Source organism: Eurosta solidaginis, chromosome 5, assembly GCF_040869045.1.
Source record: "Eurosta solidaginis isolate ZX-2024a chromosome 5, ASM4086904v1, whole genome shotgun sequence".
NCBI lineage: Eukaryota > Metazoa > Arthropoda > Insecta > Diptera > Tephritidae > Eurosta > Eurosta solidaginis.
Genome location: NC_090323.1, coordinates 173,567,606 through 173,586,040, shown reverse-complemented (window position 1 = coordinate 173,586,040; position 18,435 = coordinate 173,567,606).

Genomic DNA, 18,435 nt, shown 5'->3' with positions numbered 1-18,435 from the left:
TTTAATGATTACAATTACAGTAATTACAGTAATTGTAATTATGATGCGAATACTTTATTTATTTTTATATCTACATATTAATATTAATAATATTATCCATTTTTTCTCTGGGAAGTTGTAGACTGACCTTCTACTTTAATTTGTAATAAAGACCAGGACATCGAGTTTTTTGTTTTTGGAATGGGATAAATTTCAAAAATCACTAGTCAGTTGTAGATGCTGAATATGAACACTTCAGAGAATATCGTTACATTATTGAACTTTGCATTTATATAACTTACAAGATATTTTAAAATCATTTATAAGACAATACGTACTTATATGTATTTGTCTGTATAAGACGTTCAAATGTTAATAAGGAAAAACATTTTCAGAAAGCAAATTTAATTGCTGTTTTCTTTTTTTTTTTTGTGTATGTAGATGAGGTTGAATGCCAAGTTAATAAGAATACCAACGATAACTCTTACCACTCAATCCAAATTGCCCAACAATTCTTTCAGAGACATTTGGAAGAAGGGCCCTCTGCTGAAAACAGCTTCGTTGCACTATAACCCACCGCTAATGTCGTACTTTATCTGACCCCACTTTCGAAAAATGAGTCTTGCTTAAAGTGAATATGGATTATAATATACCAGAATGATTCTAAGCTAAGACCTTACATTGTTGTAATATTTTACTATACTTTCAATATTTTAACTAAATATATTGCTTGGAGGTATATCAAATTTATAAAAAATAAAATATGTGAAAACTCTTTTCACTTATACCAATTATACCTGCACAGAGTTAACTTCAAGATTCTAGGTATTTCTTTCTATACAATAATATCATAAAATCACACTCAAAATGTGCATGATTAAGATTAAAATTACTGCATTCATCCAAAATCATAATTACAGTTACTGTAATTCTATACGTTAAATTTTTGTGATTACAATTACTGTAATCGTATCCGAAGTATATGATTATAATTACAGCAAAAAGTATAATAATCGTACGGATTACAATTACAGTAATCGTAATTGAAATGTGATCGTAATCGTAAGCTCCCCAGCTCCGGTCCTACGACACATTACATTTTAGAATAATAGCTACGCAAGTAGAAAGCACTCAACAATTTCTCGGAGTTTTCAGATTTTTTGTTGTTCAGGGTATTGCGTACTTTTTTTTTCCTACAACGAAGGACAAAATTCGATTTTTATAAGGAAGTGTTTAGAATAAAATGCTACGCAGCCTTTCCAGAAAACATCTATAATATTCTATTCTTAATGCTGCTTATAGTACGAGGGGGCTATCTTGCTTTCTCAGCTTCGTATGCAGGCCCAATTTTCTTCTACCTCATAGAGCTTAATTGATTTACGTTACTTTCACTCGCCTAGCTGAAATCGTCGCTTTTACTGCTCTTGCATTCCCTGACAGGCAAATGTTTTCTCATCTCTACTTGTCTTATCTTCATTATGAGGTTCTGAGCGATTCGTCACTGCCGTACGAAGAGGAAGCCTTGTTGGCCTCTTGTGCGCCCATTGGTCTAATATTTCATATGGGCAAGAAAGCTGTCCGAAACAGCAGCACTAGACTGGGTCGAAAAAAAAGTTGCTAATGTCCGCCCCTAAATTTGAAGATTATGTTGAGAGGGTTTCGGAAAATTTTTTTTTAAAAAAGGTTTTATCGCTGTAACTTGTTTATTTGACGTCCGATTTTTAAAATTGAGATGCCATCATTTTGGCCTTGGGAAGCTTCATATTTCCGCCTAATGTGCTTTTAAGTTGTGAAGTTGTTTTCACATGATTAGGTCAGCTAACAAAATCTGTCTGACTGTGTTCAGGAGTCAGAGTCTGAATTTTCACCTCGTATAACAGCTGTTATACTAAATTTCTCAAAGAAAGAATCCAGCCCTTCTAATAAGGGAAAAGGGCGGACCACGCCCACATTTTTATACTCAGTTGAGCAGAGCTCACAGAGTATATTAAGTTTGATTGGATAACGGTTGGTTGTACATATATAAAGGAATCGAGATAGATATAGACTTCCATATATCAAAATAATCAGGATCGAAAAAAAATTTGATTGAGCCATGTCCGTCCGTCCGTCCGTCCGTCCGTCCGTTAACACGATAACTTGAGTAAATTTTGAGGTAACTTGATGAAATTTGGTACGTAGGTTCCTGAGCACTCATCTCAGATCGCTATTTAAAATGAACGATATCGGACTATAACCACGCCCACTTTTTCGATATCGAAAATATCGTAAAACCGAAAAAGTGCGATAATTCAATACCAAAGACAGATAAAGCGACGAAACTTGGTAGATGAGTTGCACTTATAACGCAAAATAGAAAATTAGTAAAATTTTGGACAATGGGCGTGGCACCTCCCACTTTTAAAAGAAGGTAATTTAAAAATTTTGCAAGCTGTAATTTGGGAGTCGTTGAAGATATCATGATGAAATTTGGCAGGGACGTTACTCCTATTACTATATGTACGCCTAATAAAAATTAGCAAAATCGGAGAAGGACCACGCCCACTTTTAAAACAATTTTTTTTTTTAAAGTAAAATTTTAACAAAAAATTTAATATCTTTACAGTATATAAGTAAATTATGTCAACATTCAACTCCAGTAATGACATGGTGCAACAAAATACAAAAATAAAAGAAAATTTCAAAATGGGCGTGGCTCAGCCCTTTTTCATTTAATTTGTCTAGGATACTTTTAATGCCATAAGTCGAACAAAAATTAACCAATCCTTTTGAAATTTGGTAGGGGCGTAGATTTTATGATGATAACTGTTTTCTGTGAAAACGGGCTAAATCGGTTGATGCCACGCCCAGTTTTTATACACAGTCGTCCGTCTGTCCTTCCGCATGGCCGTTAACACGATAACTTGAGTAAATTTTGAGGTAACTTGACGAAACTTGGTACGTAGGTTCCTGAGCACTGGTCTCAGATCACTGTTTAAAATGAACAATATCGGACTATAACCACGCCCACATTTTCGATATCGAAAATTTCGTAAAACCGAAAAAGCGCGATAATTCATTACCAAAGACAGATAAAGTGAAGAAACTAGGTAGATGAGCTGAATTTATGACTCAGAATGGAAAATTAGTAAAATTTTGGACAATGGGCGTGGCACCGCCCACTTTTAAAAGAAGGTAATTTAAAACTTTTGCAAGATGTAATTTGTCAGTCGTTGAAGATATCATGATGAAATTTGGCAGGGACGTTACCCCTATTACTATATGTACGCCTAATAAAAATTAGCAAAATCGGAGAAGGACCACGCCCACTTAAAAAAAAATTGTTTTAAAGTCAAATTTTAACAAAAAATTTTATATCTTTACAGTATATAAGTAAATTATGTCAACATTCAACTCCAGTAATGACATGGTGCAACAAAATACAAAAATAAAAGAAAATTTCAAAATGGGCGTGGCTCCGCCCTTTTTCATTTAATTTGTCTAGGATACTTTTAACGCCATAAGTCGAACAAAAATTAACCAATCCTTTTGAAATTTGGTAGGGGCATAGATTTTATGATGTTAACTGTTTTCTGTGAAAATGGGCGAAATCGGTTTATGCCACGTCCAGTTTTTATACACAGTCGTTCGTCTGTCCTTCCGCATGGCCGTTAACACGATAACTTGAGCAAAAATCGACATATCTTTAATGAACTTAGTTCACGTACTTACTTGAACTCACTTTATTTTGGTATGAAAAATGAACGAAATCCGACAATGACCACGCCCACTTTTCGATATCGAAAATTACGAAAAATGAAAAAATGCCATAATTCTATACCAAATACGAAAAAAGGGATGAAACATGGTGAGGTAATTGGATTGGTTTATTGACACGAAATATAACTTTAGAAAAAAAAAACTTTATAAAATGGTTGTGACACCTACCATATTAAGTAGAAGAAAATGAAAAAGTTCCGCAGGGCGAAATAAAAACCCCTTAAAATCCTGGCAGGTATTACATATATAAATAAATTAGCGGTATCCAACAGATGATGTTCTGTGTCACGCTGGTCCACATTTTGGTCGCGATCTGGAAAACGCCTTCACATATACAACTACCACCACTCCCTTTTAAAACTCTCATTAATACCTTTAATTTGATATCCATATCGTACAAACACATTCTAGAGTCACCCTGGTCCACCTTTATGGCGATATTTCGAAACGGCGTCCACCTATAGAACTAAGGCCCACTCCCTTTTAAAATACTCATTAACACCTTTCTTTTGATACCCATATTGTACAAACAAATTCTAGGGTCACCCCTGGTCCACCTTTATGGCGATATCACGAAACGGCGTCCACCTATGGAACTAAGGATTGCTCCCTTTTAAAATACTCATTAACACCTTTATTTTGATACCCATATTGTACAAACAAATTCTAGGGTCACCCCTGGTCCACCTTTATGGCGGTATCTCGAAACGGCGTCCACCTATGGAACTAAGGATTACTCCCTTTTAAAATACTCATTAACACCTTTCTTTTGATACCCATATTGTACAAACAAATTCTAGGGTCACCCATGGTCCACCTTTATGGCGATATCTCGAAACTGCGTCCACCTATGGAACTAAGGATAACTCCCTTTTAAAACCCTCATTAATACCTTTAATTTGATACCCATATCGTACAAACGCATTCTAGAGTCACCCCTGGTCCACCTTTATGGCGATATCTCGAAAAGGCGACCCCATATCGTACAAACAAATTCTAGGGTCACACCTGGTCCACCTTTATGGCGATATCTCGAAACGGCGTCCACCTATGGAACTAAGGATAACTCCCTTTTAAAATACTCGTTAACACCTTTCTTTTGATACCCATATTGTACAAACAAATTCTAGGGTCACCCCTGGTCCACCTTTATGGCGGTATCTCGAAACGGCGTCCACCTATGGAACTAAGGATTACTCCCTTTTAAAATACTCATTAACACCTTTCATTTGATACCCATATCGTACAAACGCATTCTAGAGTCAACCTGATCTACCTTTATGGCTATATCCCTAAATGGCGTCCACCTATAGAACTATGGCCCACTCCCTCATAAAATACTCTTTAATGCCTTTCATTTGATGCACATGTCATACAAACACATTCCAGGGTTTCCCTCGGTTCATTTTCCTACATGGTTATTTTCCCTTATGTTGTCACTGTTAAGTATTTGAAGTCTCACGGCAACCCTATCAGCCCTTGGCATTCTTGCTTGTTTTCCTTTGTGCTACTATTTGCTACTTCTCAAACTGCACTTATGTACTTATTTATAAAACAATAACCTTAGCTGTATCCTATATGAACCTATGTATATACGCACATACATATATATATATGTGGACAACTATGTACTGGGGAATTTGCAAATAAAATTATTATACGGATAGGCGTGAATCAGAGAAGACGTTCGTTTTTCTTTACTAGTTAACATTTGGCATCCCTTGCGGGGAAAAAAGCCCGCGACCTTTGAAAAGTCATAGGAAAAAATCACGGCCGTATAATTAACTTAAAAAATAAAGGCCTTTCGAACGATTCTTGTGTATATTATACGCAGATTATTCGCAGGTATCTACGTTTTGCTCTACGCAAGCTACGTACATTCCAACGATGCGATAATTGCTGCTCTACACATAACGGATACATACTGTGGAAATATCACGTGATTCTAACTGGATATTTTTATACTTCAACTTGAAGCAATATTTCAGCTCTACGCCGGTATTTTGGTAATTTTTTGCACGTCTACAAAGCGGTACATAGCACCATGAAGACTTTAATAAAGCAACAAACATGTGTTGCAAATTTAATCATGAATTTCATGGCAAATTTACGCAAAACAGCCAAAACCAAGCAAACCAAAGGCTTCTTAATCGGTCGTCGTTCGCTGCTTTGCCAATACTGGGAAAAATATGTAAAGGGGTACGATGACGTATCAAGTGCTGCTGAAGACGCCACAACCAGTGAGCTGGCTCAACCGATTTTGGATGCTTACACTGAAATCGAGCGTATTTACACGGAAACATTAGGAGAGTTGAACGACATGATTGAGGCAGCTACTAATTCTTCTACCATTTCAGAGTCACAGAATGCGACAACAACCACGCCACTTGACGTGCAGTTAAGTCAAAGACTACCACCAATCAAAATCCCACCGTTTGACGGCTCGTTTCTACGTTGGTATCCTTTCAAGGATTTGTTTACATCAATTGTTATCCAAAGTCGAAACCTATCCAACACGCAGCGCTTACAGTACCTAAAGGACAGTCTCACCGGTGAAGCTAAAACCTCATTGGATAATATCGCAACAACAGACGCTAACTTTGCTGTAGCTTGGGAGCTCCTAGAACGCAAGTTTGACAACAAGCGGATCATTATCAATGCACATCTCACCGAAATAATGACACTGACACCAATTCGAAGGGAATCAGCTGCGAGTTTGCGATCATTAATTGACAAAGTCACTGCATCGTTGCGTGCATTGAAACAACTTGGGCGTCCAATTGCACATTGGGACGATTGGTTGATCTACACGGTTGTACACAAATTGGACAGTGCCTCGGTGCGTGCTTGGGAACTATCTATTTCTGCCAAGAAAACACTCCCAACTTTTGAGGAGTTTTGCCAATTCATCGAAAACCAAACCAAATCATTAGAAGTTATGCAAAGTTTTTCGGACTCTAAGCCAAACAGTCTAACATCTAAGGACGATCCGAAATCGAAACATCCGGGTGTGAAGACGTATCACACCACCACATCAAACTGTCCTTGCTGTGCGGGCAAGCATTACATCCTTTTCTGTACAAGTTTTCGAAACCAAACGCCACAACAGCGCTACAAGGTAGTACAACAGTCGAAACTATGCTCAAACTGCTTACGACCGAATCATAAGTGCCAACAATGCCCTTCAACCGGCCGTTGCCAAAAGTGTAATTTGACTCATCACACAATGCTACATGAGTATTACACGAATACCTCTTCAAATCAGTTCAGCTCTATGCCAGCTAACTCAAACCAACGGCCGATATCTACACACAACGCATCAATCGCCAAGGCGACTGCATATGATATTCCTTCAGTGCTACTCGGCACAGCATTAATTGAAGTAAGTTCTGACAGCGGTCACACAATGGTGCTCCGTGCCTTGCTAGATAGCGGAGCCGAAGCAACGTTTATCAGCGAGTACGCTGTAACCCAATTGAGGTTACTAAAGTCGCCGCTGCGCATACCATTAAATGGTGCAAATGGCGAAAGATTGACCACAACGACTGGCTCGGTTGAGTTCACGCTACACTCTACTACATCTACATTTGAAAAGCGTTGCCATGCGTTTGTATTACCACGCGTGGGAAACCCATGTCCATCCGTCAGCAGACCTCCCGAGCAATTCACAACCTTTTGCCAACTTGAGCTTGCTGATCCTAACTTCCATAAGTCTGGAGCTATAGACGTAATTCTAAGTGCAGGTGACTATGCTGCTATCATACTTAACGATATAAAGCATTGTCCCAACTCAAACATAATCGCGCAAAAAACACAATTAGGATGGGTTATCTTTGGTAGATTGCCAACACAAGACAGTCCTTTCCTCAAACCCGCTTATGATTGTTACTCCACTAGTTTAGAGCTGACGAGCTTATTCGTCGGTTCTGGGAGCAAGAAGAGGTAACGGTTCAACAAACCCTCACCAAAGATGAAACACTTTGCATTGCCATCTTTGAGTCATCCACCCAACGCACTGCAACAGGTCGGTATGTGGTACGACTTCCTGTCAAAAATGAGTCGCATCTCACTGAACTCGCATCAACTCAAGGAGCTGCACTATCCCTTTTGAACACGATGGAACGTCGTTTGCATCGTGATGCTACAGTGCGAAAGTTGTATCATGATTTTATGTCCGAATATTATTCACTTGGTCATATGGAACTCGCTAAGGATGCTACGACAACCGGGCGCGTCAATTATCTCCCCCATCATAGTGTGCTAAAAGACTCCAGCACAACAACTAAGCTACGCGTAGTGTTTAACGCATCCAAGCGCAGTGAGTCAGGACTGTCATTGAACGATTGTCTGTACACCGGTCCAAAATTACAAGGTGATCTCGCCTCTATTGTTTTGAACTGGCGAAGGTACCGTATCGCATTCACAGCGGATATTGAAAAAATGTACAGGCAAATACAGGTTCATGCCGACGACGTTGACCTGCAACGCATTTTATGGAGATTTGACGACCGGGAGCCAGCTTCAACCTTTCGCTTGTTAACGGTTACTTATGGCACCAATTGTGCGCCATTCCTTGCGATGAAAGTGCTGCAGACGCTCGCCAAAGACGAAGAACATAGGTTCCCTCTCGCTTGCAACACTCTACGACAAGAATTCTATGTCGACGACGTTCTGTCTGGTGGTGAAACCATAGCTGGCGTCAATAAACTCAGGAGCGAATTACAACAACTTTTGCTAGCTGGAGGATTCAAGCTTCGTAAGTTTAACTCAATTTGTCCTGGCGTTCTTTATGAAATTAACCCTACCGATCGGGGGAGAAGGGCTCCCATGAGCTTGGTACGGAAACTGAATCCAAGGCACTAGGAATTGTTTGGATGACACACGCTGATAGCTTCACTTACAGCATAAAACTCAACCCTGTCGATCGGCGGGTCACCAAACGAGAATTCCTCTCGGATATCGCTAAGTTATTTGATCCGCTGGGGTTTCTGTCTCCAGTGCTTATCAAAGGGAAAATATTATTTCAACATCTTTGGACCCTTGGAATCGAATGGGATGAGGAATTGCCTATTTCAATCCACGCTGGATACACACATCTGGCAATGCCACTGCGCTGGAATACCATGCATTTGCAGATGCATCGACACAAGCCTTTGCCGCGGTGGTGTACTTAAAGGTGGTTTCGGAACTTGGCATACACATAACACTGCTTATAGCTAAAACTAAAGTAGCACCACTTAAAAGGATGACCATACCAAGGCTTGAACTCTGCGCTGCCCTTCTGGCATCCAAGCTTTGGTCCGACTCAACCACGGCACTTGGCTGGATCAGATCCGATCCCGGCAACCTGAAAGAGTTTGTGTGCAACAGGGTAACTCAAATCCATGAAATCACGTCTAATGAACAGTGGAGATATGTGTGCACAGATGACAATCCAGCTGACTGCGCATCGAGGGGAATATCGCCGAATCAGCTAATAAACCATACACTCTGGTGGACTGGTCCACCATGGCTACGCTTACCTGAAGACGGATGGCCACAACTGCATCCAGGAACTCCTAATACACTACCAGAAACTAAATCTGTTAAAGTGCTAAACACGCAACCGGCTGATGTGTCCATTCTCGAAAGGTATTCGGATCTTGATAAGGTGCTTGTTATAACGGCTTGGTGTCAGCGTTTCATTGCTATTACTCTTGGGTGGCCACACTCCACAACACCATACTGCCTATGGACTGAACGCTATGCCGCGCTGAAGTCATGGATCAAACGAGTACAGCAAGAAGAGTATACCATTGAAGTGCGACAGCTACGTGCAAGCAAGAGCATAGAGAAAAAGAGCAAACTGGTTAGCCTAGATCCCTTTCTGGACTCAGAAGGTATATTACGTGTTGGTGGGCGGCTCAAAAACGCTGATTTATCATTAAACGAGCGACACCCAATGATATTACCAAAAAACAGCAGCTTAACTGTTTTACTCATTAAACATGCACACAAACAATTACTCCACGCTGGAACGCAAGCGACACTGAGTCACATCAGACGACGATTCTGGGTGATAAACGGCCGCGATGCAGTCAAAGGTATAATCAGGAATTGCCTGCCTTGTTTCCGACAGTCCTGTAAACCACAGACGCAGCTGGTGGGCCAATTACCCGCTCCTAGATGCAATATTTCCGTACCATTTGGGCACACCGGTGTGGATTACGCAGGTCCATTTCATATCCGTACTACCAAGGGGAGAGGGCATCGTGCATACAAAGGATATGTAGTCGTACTGGTCTGTCTAGCAACAAAGGCCTGCCATCTAGAGCTTGTCAGCGACATGACAACCGAAGCATTTATCTCTGCGCTGAACCGATTCATTGCTACGAGGGGACTCTGCACCGACATGTACAGCGATAATGGTACCACCTTCATAGGCGCAAACACCCTTTTGGTCAGCGAACGAAAGGCTCTGCAAGCACAACTTAGAGCAGCTGCATCATACACATCGCGTCGCGAAATTAACTGGCACTTTATACCACCTGCTGCTCCAAACTTTGGGGGGCTTTGGGAGGCGGCGGTGAAAAGCATGAAGGTGCATCTGAAGCGAGTAGTTGGGACCACTACATTGACATTTGAGGAGTTTTACACAGTCTTAAAACAAATCGAGGCCTGTTTGAATTCGCGGCCATTAACTGCCATAACCGACGATCCCAACGATCTCACGGCGTTGACTCCGGGCAGAGCCTTAACCAGCAACCCAGAGGCGTGTTCGCTCAACGCCAAGATGACTCACGTAAGCAGGTGGAAACAATTAACACAAATGTACCACGATTTCTGGGCACGGTGGTCGAGCGAATATTTACAAGGGCTTCAAGCGAGAAACAAATGGCAGCACCAACAAAGTGAAATAGCCATCGGACAACTCGTGTTGATACGAGATGAACGGTTGCCACCTACGCAATGGCCGTTGGGTAGAATAGTGGATATCCATCCGGGGTCAGACGGCATCGCTCGAGTCGCTACTGTCAAAACCAAATCAACCACCCTTAAACGACCAATCACCAAACTCTCGATCTTACCTATTGCAAATAGTATAGCAGACGGTGGGCGGTCTGTGTTAACATGATTTCGTCCCAGTTTCGGACGAGGTGGGCGGAATGTTAAGTATTTGAAGTCTCACGGCAACCCTATCAGCCCTTGGCATTCTTGCTTGTTTTCCTTTGTGCTACTATTTGCTACTTCTCAAACTGCACTTATGTACTTATTTATAAAACAATAACCTTAGCTGTATCCTATATGAACCTATGTATATACGCACATACATATATATATATGTGAACAACTATGTACTGGGGAATTTGCAAATAAAATTATTATACGGAGAGGCGTGAATCAGAGAAGACGTTCGTTTTTCTTTACTAGTTAACAGTCACCATAGCTCTCAACTGAGTATGTAATGTTCGGTTACACCCGAACTTAACCTTCCTTACTTGTTACTTGTTCAATTTGTTGAACGCGTTAACAAAAAAATAAAATAAAATTTCGAAATGTAGAATTTCGAATTTCAAACTTCGTAAGCCGATATCTATTTTTTGGAGGCTAAGTTCGAAAAACGGAGATAGTACTTTGTTTACTTAAGCCTCAATCTCTACGAAAAAGTGGGGTTTTCCAATACCCAGAAAAAAAGTGATTTTTTCGCATAGCGTTATTATTATAAATTCGAAACAACAGGTTTGACTCACCTATTTACTTTGACTTCCCCTATTCATGATATTTGGCATACTTTTATTAACTTTTCAATGCAAACCCTGCAATTTTTCCTCCAAAAATATTATGAGTTTCAGGTCTAAATTTTGTTAGCTGACCTAATCATGTGAAAACAACTTCATAACTTAAAAGGACATTAAGCGGAAATATGAAGCTTCTCAAGGCCAAAATAATGTCATCTCAATTTTAAAAATCGGACGTCAAATAAACAAGTTACAGCGAAAAAATCTTTTTAAAAAAAATTTTTCCGAAACCCTCTCAACATAATCTTCAAATTTAGGGACGGACATTAGCAACTTTTTTGCTGAGGTAAGGAGAGCGTTATTTCCCGAGGCCGCCCTGAACGGCACTTTAAAATAGAGGCCACATAATACTCTGGATTAGAAAGGTATAAAATAAGATTAAGGAAATTTTATTTTTTTTCAGTTTAAAGTGTTTACGTGAAGTTCTAAGAAATTCGAAAATTTTATTATGATTAATATAAATAATAAACGAGGTAGCAATAACACATAAAGGTCTGATTATATAATCAAAATATGCGTAAAACTTCTTAAATGAATAAATAATAAAAATTGCATGAAATAAACCAAGAAACTTAATTTTAACCAAACAATGTCAAGGCGTCACATAGGCATTTATCACTTCTATGGCAGCAGACAAAATGGTAATAATCTTGACCCATAATGAATAAATTATGAGATTTACAGCAATAAAGTGGCAGAATAGTTACACACATACACATTTAAACCAACATATTAAATTTCACACTTGTAAATGATTTGCTACAAATCTACAAAAGGATACTTGTGAGCATAAGAGACAATGCGAAGGTGGATAAAAGGGTTATTGGCAACTTAAGTCTCCAACAAGTACAACGTCAATATTGCAAAAGTAGTGGCAAACTAGTAACAAAGTTTTCCCAATGCAACAGCAGTCATTTGCGGTCGTACGTACGCGCAGGATACAACCGTATTTAGATATCGCATTGGCCAAGTGACAGACAAACTGGGATTGCTTTGCTGTGGAATGGCAACATAAGGACACAAGGATTTTCTTGAACATGGGCGTACAATACCCTGCTGGAGTTTGGCATTTAAAATCTCAGTACCTGGCACACGCCACACTTTTAAATGCTCGTCTATTCATGGCCTATTCAAGTATTCAAGGGTTTGCATGCCATTCGTCTGCTGGACAATTCATTTTGAATATCGTTTAATTTATATTCAACACATTTGATAAAGAAGTTTACATGCATATGTACAAACAAATGCAGTCACGGATAAAGAAATAGCACAATTAAGGTAAAGTATCTGGGTGCTCTAGTGTAGCGTGATTCAGCTTTGACTTAGAAACTTTAAGCTCCACGATGTTTTATATAAAATATTTAAATAAGGTTGGAAGCTCTTCTTAAAAGAGTTTCTGTTGAAATGCAAAGTAAATAAACGTTCGCTTGAAGCCCATCTTAGCTTATCTCATTTAATTAGCGACCAAATTTCAAATAGGTGGCAACCTTGCAATGCAATTCTAAGCAACAAAACCTGCGGTGTAGTTCTTACAACTAATCGGCTACCATTAAAACAAGTTACATCCCAGAGGATATAAAAAAAGAGTACGTCCCATATGATTAGAATGTAAGTCTGTACAATCCCACTTAAAAACAAGTAAGGAAGGCTAAGTTCGGGTGTAACCGAACATTACATACTCAGCTGAGAGCTTTGGAGACAAAATAAGGAAAAATCACCATTTAGCAAAATTAACCTAGGGTAACCCTGGAATGTTTTTGTATGACATGTGTATCAAATGAAAGGCGTTAATGATTATTTAAAACGTAGTATTAAAAGTATTAATGAGGGGTTTAAAAGGGAGTACCCCTTAGTTGTATATGGGAAGGCGTTTTCGAGATATCGACCAAAATGTGGACCAGGGTGACCCAGAACATCTTCTGTCGGGTACCGCTAATTTATTTATATATGTCATACCACGAACAGTATTCCTGCCAAGATTCCAAGGGCTTTTGATTTCGCCCTGCAGAACTTTTTCATTTCTTCTACTTAATATGGTAGGTGTCACACCTATTTTACAAAGTTTTTTCTAAAGTTATATTTTGCGTCAATAAACCAATCGAATTACCATGTTTCATCTCTTTTTTCATATTTCGTACAGAATTATGGCATTTTTTTCAGTTTTCGTAATTTTCGATATCGGAAATGTGGGCGTGGTCATAGTCGGATTTCGGCCATATTTTATACCAAGATAAAGAGACTCCAGATAAGTACCTGAACTAAGTTTAGTAAAGATATATCGATTTTTGCTCAATTTATCGTGTTAATGGCCGAGCGGAAGGACAGACGGTCGACTGTGTATAAAAACTGGGCGTGGCTTCAACCGATTTCGCCCATTTTCACAGAAAACAGTTATCGTCATAGAATCTATGTCCCTACCAAATTTCACAAGGAGTGGTAAATGTTTGTTCGACTTATGGCATTAAAAGTATTCTAGACGAATTAAATGAAAAAGGGCGGAGTTACATTTTCTTTTATCTTCGTATTTTGTTGCACCATATCTTTACTGGAGTTGAATGTTGACATAATTTACTTTTCTACTGTAAAGATATTAAATTTTTTGTTAAAATTTAACTTGCAAAAAAAATTGTTTTTTAAAGTGGGCGTGTTCGTCATCCGATTTCGCTAATTTTTATTTAGCACACATATAGTAATAGGAGTAACGTGCCTACCAAATTTCATCATGATATCTTCAACGACTGCCAAATTACAGCTTGCAAAACTTTTAAATTACCTTCTTTTAAAAGTGGGCGGTCCCAAGCCCTTTGTCCAAAATTTTTCTAATTTTCTATTTTGCGTCATAAGGTCAACGCACCTACCAAGTTTCATCGCTTTAGCCGTCTTTGGTAATGAATTATCGCACTTTTTCGGTTTTTCGAAATTTTCGATATCGAAAAGGTGGGCGTCGTTGTAGTACGATTTCGTTCATTTTAAATAGCATTCTGAGATGAGCGCCCGGGAACCTACACACCAAATTTCATCAAGATGCCTCAAAATTTACTCAAGTTATCGTGTTTACAGACGGACGGACGGACATGGGAAAATGAATTTCTTTTTTCACCCAGATCATTTTGATATATAGAAGTCTATATCTATCTCGATTAGTTTATGCCGATACGGGGTACCGCTATGCGAACACAATTAATATACTCTGTGAGCTCCGCTCAGCTGAGTATAAAAATTGGCATGCAGGTGAGCTTTGGCAACACGAATTGTTCGCTGTAATGAAAAAAAGGGCAACGATGCTAAGGCACTGTTGACACCTTTTAACTCGAAAGAGTGGTAACCATTGTTGTTGTTGATGTAAACCCAATCGGAAGAGAGTGGTGCGGAAAAATGTACTCCTACGAAGAACATGAGTTCAGTATGCTCCATGGAAAATATTTTTTGACCCCTTACGCCTTAAAGCACCTTTATACACTAGGGTCTTATTCTGTTTAGGATACGGCTTTAACACCAAAACGAATATCAGTCAAGGAGTCCAACAGTGAATCAGTCTCAAGCAAGCAGACACTTCGCGAAAACACGACGCACAGCTCCCGAACGACTTGAATAATTTATACCTCATTTATTGGCAATTTACTACCGCGAAGTGATATTTTATTCACCGAAGAATCGGTTGTATGAGATATATAATATATATACCACCGATGTGTATGATTTTTTCATACAACAATACATGCCATATGTGTAAACATTTGGTGAGATTTGAAGCTTATAGCTGTACAAATGGGGCAGAAATCGCGAAGTTTCTTATCTGAACAATCGGTTGTATGAAATATATACTATATATATTACCGATTCATAACATTTTTTCAAACAACAATTAATGCTCTATACGTAAGCATTCGGTGAAATTTGAAGCCTCTCGCTATTAAAGTGGGGCAGTAAATACGAAAAGCTTCTTATCTGAATAACCGGTTGTGGGGGATATATGCTATATATACAACCGATCTCATCCATTTGTTCAGACAATATGTGCAATATTCGAATGCATATGGTGAAGTTTGAAGTTTCAATCTGATAAATTGAGGAAGATATGACAAAAATCCTCTTTTCTGAAAAATCGGTTGTATAGGGTATATATGATATAGTGGTCCGATCCAACCGGTTCCGACAAATGTCTAATCGGGCACCGAAATATAACCGCTCACCAAATTTTATCAAGATTTATCAAACATTGAGGGACTAGTTTGCATACAAACAGACAGACGGACAGACGGACATGGCTAAATCAACTCAGCTCTCCATTCTGATAATTTCGGTATACTAAATGATGGGTCTGTCTATTTTCCTTTAAGGACTTACAATTTTGAGATTCGTGACGAAGTTAATATACCATTTCATTTTCACGAAAGGTACCGAGGCTACCGAATATTTTTTAGATAAAGCCGAATCTGTTCATTATTTTCGGAACTATTATCATCTCAAAAGATAAGTTTTTCAGGGGAGAATTGGACCCTCCCCTTTTAAGAAATCATTTCTTCTGTTTATCACTGTGTGCTTATCGCCGCCACTGCGAATATTTCGCGATTAGCTGGAACAATTTAGAGATTGTTTTTATAACAAATTAGCGTTTCATTAACACTTAACACAAGATCTTGATTATGTTAGCTCACTTCAATTCGAGAGTGGCTTCCAACTATGATTTTGTGGCAGTATACAATAGAACATTAGCAGTTTGCAAAGAGATAAAACTAATTAAGTGTATCATTATTTTTTGTATTTATTCATGAAAAATAAAGCCATTATACACATTTCAAATTAATAGCACAATTCAACTCTGCGCATACATACATATGTATATAAACAAACAATTACTAGGAAAATTTCTTTTGAAAAACTAAAGCACGAGTTTTGTTAAAGCTCATTGTTTGAGCTCATTTCATTTCTCTGTATGCATAAATTACTTGCATTTTTTATATACATTTTTTTGTTAACGAATTAAAAATTTAATTTAAATTTAGATGTATTCTTCAAATCTATAAGAAAATGTATTTGCTTATTATTTATTCACACGATTCAATTAGGTATAAATAGGGCCCACAAAATTTATCACGTAGTAGTTTATGTTTAAAAAGTAGTGCAGAAGGTCTTAAAATGAATTCCAACACTCATTTCGCGATTGTGTCTCTCGTGCTTAGCGGCTCTTTGACCCATACGAATGCGCAATTACGCATTTTAAATGGCGTAAATATAAGAATAGAGCAGAGCCCACATTCGGTAGCTATTTTTTGTAAGAACGAATATAATTGCGTTGGTTCCTTAGTCAATATGAATTCGGTGGTAACAGCTGCATAATAAAGCGAAGTCGGAGGAAGTTCGTCTTTTTAGTTGGTGTAACCGATATAAATGGAATGAAAGCAGGAGGAGGGCAACAACGCAATGTGCTGGATATACGTCGTCATCGTCACTGATAGACGGACAGGATATATATATATAGCTGTGATTAAAGTGGCTGAATTCTTTACGGAGACAGATGAAGTAAAATCAATATCTCTCTGTGAAAGTCAATTAATAAATGACACACCCCTACAAATTAGTGGATGGGGTTCCCTAACACTAATAGAGCGGCCTTTAACTACTACGATGTAATTTTGATGACTTATCTTGTTTGATTTGAATTGGGACCGTCTTTTTGGAAATGCAGATGTAACTGGTTGTTATAATATTTATAAGTAAACAATTTATGACATCTGTGTGAATAACATCCCTGTTCATAGAGCAACAAAAAATAAACGTCCGTGGTTCTCCAAAGAACTCAAACCGTTAAGGAATTTAAAGAATAAGTTCTATAAAAAGCATAAACGCTCTACCAATGCCAATGTTCGTGAGCGCTACATATTTTACAGAGCTGAATTTAATAAGCTCAATAGATTTTTGTATCGGCGGTACATTCATAATGTTGAAAACAGTATTAAATGTAACCCAAAATTTTTTTGGAGCTACATTAAGTCGAAAAAGAATTGTTCGGATATTCCGACATCGGTCCACCTTAGAGGTGTTTCGGCCGACTCAATTTCAGAGGCGGCTGACTTATTCGTCTGAATTATTTTCCTCGAATTTCGTTACGGATAATAATAGTGAGGTGTCGTCTGAATATCTGCCAATTGTAGATATTTCCATCAATTTGGGGAAGCTATGCTTGACTGACTTGGACATAGCTAATGGTATTGAACAGCTCAAAATGTCAACCACAACTGACGCAGATGGCCTCTCGGCTGTCTTGTTGAAAAGTTGTTCATCTTTGATTGTTCCTTTAAGGCAGTGTGGATCTCTTCTTGTCGTTCGTCTAGATAATGTGTCATCTTTTCCATTCGCCCCAACTTCCGGTGTCCCCCAGGGCAGCGTTTTGGGTCCGCTATTATTTGTCATATTTATTAACGACATATCATCTTGCTTTGTAAGGTGTAAGTTTCTCCTTTATGCTGATGACTTAAAAGTTTACCATGAAATCAAGTGCTTGGATGATTCTTTAATCTTAAAAAATGAGCTTAGAAACTTATACCATTGGTGTGTCCATAATCTTCTATTCCTAAATATTGGTAAGTGTCATTTTACCACTTATGCTAAAGGTTCTGGTCTAGTTCCTACATCGTATAGTATCTCAGACGTTCAATCAAAAAAGTCAACTGAAGTTAAAGATCTGATACCAAGCTGACTTTTACCACTCACATAAGCTATATAGTTTCTAAAGCGTACGCGATATTGGCTTTTATCCACCGTAACTGCTAATCAGTTTCAGATCCTTATACTCTCAAACTATTGTACACATCTTAAGTTAGATCGAGGTTGGAGTATGCGGTATTTGTTTGGGGACCTTTCCATTCTGTTTATATCAAGAGGTTGGAGTCTGTTCAGAGAGCTTTTATGCGCTTTG